A 7,070-nucleotide genomic window follows, 5' to 3' on the forward strand; every position below is an offset into this window, starting at 1 on the left:
AATTGCAGTGATTCATGGAGCAATCAACTGTGGTCATTGAAAGATTGGAACTTGTGAAGTTTGCAGTGGCTTATTTTAATCAATCAGACACATGAAATGCATGCAAGCTCCACCTGACAAGTCTTTTCCTTTTTATTTTAATTTTACTTTATTTATTAAATATCTTACTTTTTATTAAATTTTAAATTTTAGATTTTTATTATATGTGCATGCATAAATTAAAAACAAACTAACATAAGGTTGATGCACGGACCTTGCATACAACTCAAGTGTGCATTCAAGAAGTTTATGAGCATGTAATGTTTGGCTATAGTTTCTCTCACTCTAAACATTCATTGCCTCGAAAACGATTACATGCTTGGAAATTAAGTCTTTTAGTTTTATTATTCTAAAATTTCCTACTCCTACACATCTTAGGTTTCTTCATGAGTTATAGGCAGGCACAGTGTATATAATAATAACTAAAACAAATCACACGATACAATATGCACTCATTGTGGTTTGTAGAATCTTCACTTTTTGGTGATTTTTGTATCCTTATCTTCAACTCCTAGTATTCATTACTTTTTAAAGATTTATTATCGATCTTGAGTAGAAAATTTTCAAGCCTATGTTGTAGGCTTCCTCATTACCAAAACTTATATTTTAGCAGTATATTTTGAAAACATGTGTTAGCTTGTCACAAGTTGTTCTCCTTCAATGAATGGTGAGGTAGAAATCTAGTTGGTCATTCAAAATTATAGTTATGTTTTTTATTCTTCCATCAAATATACCTCTCATAATCTGGGTGTTTCCTCCAAAATTTTCATTGAAACAACTAACTAATTGGGAAAATTTCATTGCTAGTGAAGGATTTCCTTGGTGGACAAATTCTTCTACTCGAAACCAATTCCTCATTCCTTTGTCTATTTTAGAAATATTTCATGGCCATGAAACAAATTTCTGTTTTAGTTTAGATAACAAAGATGATGAAAGAAACAAGAAAAAGGGATTGTGGTTAAAATGCATTGTTCTGATAATGTTTATGAATGCTTTCTTTTTCAGCATGACCATAAACTTTTTCTGCCATACTTCCAATCTTGTCGTTAGTATTTATTTTCCAAACACCATCATGCTTACTACAACAAATATAATGTTTGTAGATGAGGTTCATTCCATATGCTTAATGCATTTTTCATTGCCCACTAACACATGAATGTCTTGGCAAGATACTCATTCCATGGCAATAGTAAATGGAACTAACTACATTCCAACTATACTTACTGTCAGGCGGAAAGAGTCGATTGTGCGGACACAACCAACCTCCCTAGGAGCCTAAGACTCTCTAGTGACAAATAAGACAAACAAGAGCAATCCTTCTCTAAACATGCATTTACTATATGGGAAATCAAGTGTTTAGATCCTACCTGTAATCCAACGCTGTTGTAGCAGTCCAGCTCCTCTGATCTGGATGAGCTCCTCCTTCACTTTGAAACCTGCATACACTAACAATCAAACGATTAAATAGCACTTGATAATCTCATAGAATAAAACATATTTAACACATAGACCAAGGAGTACATGAAACAACTCATAAATAACAAGTTATTGAGAAGAATGGACTCATTTGCATTAATAGGTAACAAAAGGAACAAATACAACCTGAGCCTTGGTGTTGTGCAAGTCCCTCCCAGGGTCCATCAAGAGTTCTCCTTTACTTTGACAAAGCTCACCCACTTCCAAATAGAACAAGCAAAGATGGTAATCTCTCCTCACAAGCTTCTAAATGGGAGTCCTAATTCCTGCAGCATTTACCCTTAGAAATGTATAGCTTCTAACCTCCCCTCCTTCTGGCCCAATGCCTGTATTTATAGTGCTCAAGAGGAGGTTAATCAGGTCCACCATCAATGGGATAATCCCCTCTTTGGGTGGGATAGCTCCCTTATTGATGGGATAAGTTCCTCTTTGGTAGGAGTGCATGAACCATCTGGAGGCGCTCAATACACGTCGAACAACCTTCTAGAATGCTCTAGAAATGACCACAAGTAACTTTTTAAAGATGAAACTTGCGCATTTTGACCTTTACAGGGGGACGCACCTGTCCCTTTACATACAGAGCGTCCAAAGACGCAGTTTTTGTGAACATTGGGAGCGTCCCCGCAGGTAAGGTTGAGAGAACCTGCGTCCCCAGAGATAAATACATTTATAAAATACTTTCTCTCTTTTTGGAGTTTGACATGGAGAGCAGAGGCATAAGACTTGCCTAAGAGGGTAGCATGACTGTTGATTGAGCCATACTAACTGTAAATAGTCATGGTGACATTTTTTAGTGTAACAGATTGCCCCCTAAAGTGCGAAGCCTGTAATAGATTAGGGTTTGTATTATCTAGGAAGGGTGAAGCGCTTTATCATTTCAAGGATTATCTCGTGGAGAGCCTGGTCAGAACCTGCAATTTTCAACACAAAATACATGTATAAGATTATATCATCACTGAGGTAGGCATTCCCATACTCAGATAAAAACTTTAACTAACAGACTAACTACTCTGATACAGGAATGATCTTGCAGTACATCATAATCATAGACTTTTGTAGACACAGTATGGGCGCAGCCATCTGTTTATGATTAGTCTACTTAGATAATGAATACAAAACTCCTCGCAGCCTGGATGGTGGAAACTAGATCCAGGGTCTTCATTTCTACTTCCCGAATTGGTACGATTCTAGCCATGCGAATAAATGAGTCGATGTCGAACATGGTAGAAACCACTTGATTACCAGTCGATGATGTAAACTGTTAACAAGCGTGAGAGAGACCACCAGTAATGTCAATGGTTCTCAAAGTACCCAGTACAATCCATGAGATGTGAATGAATGAGTTGATGTCGAACATTTCACGGAATCCTTCGATCGAAAGTCAATGATGTAAACTGACGTCAAAGGCGAGAAACCTGCCATTGATGCATGCAGACTTCAAGGTACTGACGATTTCTAAGTCATCTCTCTAGATAATGTGCTGATGTCGATAGAAAGCGACTCGTTGCAAGCAAGCCCGCAACACGAAATCATTGTTCAAGTTGAAGAAATGTTGTTGTAAGGACTGACTCAGGGATGGTCAAATGGATGACAAGTATTTTGCAGATGAAAGTTTTGCTTGCAGACCTCTTGAACACATAACGACACGACAGATGGCTTGGTGACGAATAACTCAAAGTTAATCCCCGGAACCCGGCTGAAGACTTTCAAAGTGGTTTGATCAACTGTGAGGTAAAAGATTTCCCAACCCAGGTGAATGAAAAGTGTCGTGTTCAAGAGTGGTAATAAAGTTTCTTCTGAGACAAAGGTAACAAATAGGCTCATTCTTCTCTCTTTTCCCCCACCATTTCTGGCAAGTACCTCTTTATTTTTAACAAGCTTGAGGAGGATAACATATGCTTGATTATAAGCTCATCCTTCGGATGAGTCCAACCTAGTTTTGATTCGAACCCTAGGAAGGAGTGGTTCGTTCCTGTTTGTAATTGAACAGGTCCTTTACTGTGAAATGTTTAACGAGCCCAGTATAGGAGAAACTCGGCGTTTTTCAATTTTAGAGAGTCTGAAAAACTTAAGAAGACTCCAAGTTGAACTTTTTCGTAGATTTGTGTCCCTCAAGCCCGAAAAAGTATAAAATAATACCTGGGGGAACCGCTTGATCTTGCGACCAAGGAGTACTTTCATAATTAGTGCCACTGACCTGAAAAGTAAAAAGCGATCAAGGACACGTCGTTTTATTTCCGTATCGAGTTTGAAACGACAAAAACCCGGCAATCTTTTCCTGATTTTACGGTCAGAAAAGAGCTATAAGGGGACCGTCTTTTAATTCCGTTTTAACGAGTGTAAAAGAAACGCTCGGCAATCTTTTCATTTTTTAGGAGTCAGAAAAGGGCTTAAAAGATGACTCTGATATTTTGGTTCGTGAAAAATGACAATTTTCCCTCTAAATCCCTTTGTCCTGCACAAAAGCAACACATTACTCATACCTGTTTAAGATAGGCAAAAATACATCGAAAAACATCCTTTCATGGTGAAAAATGAACAAATTCATCCAAAAAACCTATAAAAAGACTTTTTACCATGTCATTTTTACCATTTTACTGTTGAGGTTGAAAAAAGGGCTTTTGGCAAGAAACTTCCCGTGGTCGCTGCGGAAAATCCGACCGTCAGAATCGAACGCCGTCTCTTCCAGGTATTTTACAACATCCTACTCTTCAATTTCATCCGATTAAAATTGTATTTTAGGTTTTAGTTTTGATTTTTGGGGGGTTTTAGGTTTCAAAATGCGCTCTGCGGTGGACGCAGGTGCCCTTCGGGTGACCTGCGTCCCCCGACTTTTTCCTATACAGGAAAAAGGTCGGGGGACGCAGCCCACCTTCAGGCCAGCTGCGTCCCGACGCCCTGTGTTCTAAACGCGGGGTGCGTCCTCCGCAAAACGCGGAATTTGAAACCCCAAACTCCAAAATCAACCATTCAAATTTCCTAAAATTAATTCTAATGCCTATTTATTCGTGTGTAGGGCACTTACCATGCTGGATTGGAGAGAAAGAGAGCACGAGGAGGTTGATGAAGCTGCAATCGAACATCAACCTTCCCTTGATGCCCTAAGAGCATGCGGGTTATATAAATACTGGGCCATACCTGGCATGAGGGCTCAGGTAAGATTCTTGGAATGGCTGGTTGAGAGATGGAACGTTCAAGAGCAATGCTTTTACATCGGAGGGCACCAGCTCGAGATAGAGCCCTCTGACATATACTTTCTCACTGGCTTGCCGAATAGAGGTGAGCAACTCAATCTAGCCGGGACTAGGCCGGGTGGCCAATCCCTTGCTAGTCTCCGGGCAGATTGGTGCACACCCAATGCACACCATGCGAAAGGCGTGGAAATCAAACACATCTCTCTGCGTGAACTCAAAGTTATAGCTTTCACGGTTACCAGAATTTGCGGCGCAGCCGCTTTACATATTGCTTCCGGGTCCCAAATGCGGATGGCGATTGACTGTTACCAAGGCACCATTTTCAACTGGTGTGATGCTGTGTCGGCTAATATGAAGAGCCAACTGACTAGGGCAAAGAACGGACGACTGAAGACCTTTGGATATGGGCCTCTAGTCGTGAGCTTTGCCTTAGAGAGAGTTCCGATGCTGATCCCTCAGCAACTCACTGTTGATATCTTGGGTCCTCGGGAGCCAAAGCTGATACGATGGGTTACGGTGATGGCCCGGCATCCTGACGAGGGCGCGGCGATTGTTCGATTCTCTGATAGTTATTTTCACTGGTTAGAGGACCAGGTTTTTTCGATCCAAGACTTTCCGTATGCCGGAGTAGATTTTCGAGGTGATCCGGACATGGTTCTTCCACAGGGAGAACAATGGGATGACAGAGGTACTTTATTTTTCACAAGTTTTCAAATTATGTATTTTTTTTTGTTTTTTATATATATCGTCTCAAAACTGACAGTAAAAATTTTCAAAATGCAGATGTTGGTCCACAGCGCCCAGCCAACCTCCGGCCTTTTGAGAGGAGACATCCAGTTGCACCGGTACCGGCCCCACAGGACGCGGCTGCAGAGTCACTAGCTGAGTTGGAGCAGGATCTAGAGCGTCTGACGGCAGATATGCCTGAGACTACCATAGATGATATTCCTATCAGACTTCAGCGCTATGTAGTCGCAGTCCCTGGACCGTTTAGGAGATTTTTGTGTAAGGTAGCCCGTGCAGTGGTGTCGTATAGGGAGCACCACCAGTGATTGACTAGTCACTTTTGTAGACACATATGACATTTTTGGCTTTTTGTACTTATCATTTTTGCCGATCATAAGGTGTTTTTCAACCTATGATCGAAGACGATGTATATTTTTTGACACACTCCTATCTATATATATATCACTATTACCGGCTTATCTTGTTTAACATATGTGATGAAATGTTTTTAAATTTACTTGCATGATTATCGTAAATGTCTGTCCAACATTCGAGAAGCAATTGCATCTGCTAATGTATTTAAAGACCTTGGAATATGCTGATATTCAATGTAATCAAATTCACGTTCCAAGAGACGCACTCTCAAAAACAACCTTAATAACACAGGATTTCTAATGGCATAAACTCTATTAAGCTGTAATACAACAAGTTCAGAATCTAACCTCACTATCAAACGTCGAATTCCAAATGAAATAGATTCGGATAATAATTCAACCACTGCACTGTATTCTGCAATGTTGTTCGTTGTTTGACCGAGGCTTACCCCATGCATAGAAACTAACTCGTCAGAGGGCGAATAGATAACCCAAGCTGCGGAAGAGATATTCCGTGTACTACGACAAGCACCATCAGCAAATCCAATGTATGTTTGGAGAGGCGTCGACATCTGCAATATCAAGAGTAAAACCAAGATAAGCCAGAATAACGACGAAAAACACACTCTCTAAGCTAAGCACACTGACTAACTAACAAACATACTAGCTAGAAAGAAAATCTAACCTATCTAAAAATTTCTCCATACCCACCATTTAAGCATAATACCTCTTTAGGTAAAGTCCATTTCTGGGTTTACCCAAAGAGTCCCCATCAAAATCAACCAGCTCATAAGCCCCTTTTGCTAGCTTTCGCTTTACAATGTAGGGTCCATGCCACATAGGAACGAATTTTCCAGCACCTAGCTTATCGTTAGCTTGATCATATAATAGCACTAGGTCTCCCTCCGAAAAACTTCGAGGGGTCACATTTCTATCATACTGAGCTTTCATTCGCTTCGCGTGAGTCTCGATTGCCAATGTAGCGTCACGTCGAGTCTCATCTAATTTAGCTAAGTACAATAAACGTTTCTCCTCTTCGGAAGTAGCTGGAAGTAATTCGACAGCCATTTGAAGTGATGGGATTTCGCATTCAATGGGTAACACAGCTTCCAAGCCATAAACTAGCTGGAAAGGAGTGAACCCTGTTGAAGTTTTCACTGAGGTTCGGTATGCCCATAGCGCTGAAAATAACATGTTGTGCCAATTCGACCGATGAATACCAATGGTTCGTCGGATCATGATAACCAGAACTTTGTTGATA

The sequence above is a fragment of the Pinus tabuliformis genome, chromosome 1_2 (assembly GCF_031772625.1).
Source record: "Pinus tabuliformis cultivar Carrire ecotype Pingquan chromosome 1_2, CPIR1, whole genome shotgun sequence".
Lineage (NCBI taxonomy): Eukaryota > Viridiplantae > Streptophyta > Pinopsida > Pinales > Pinaceae > Pinus > Pinus tabuliformis.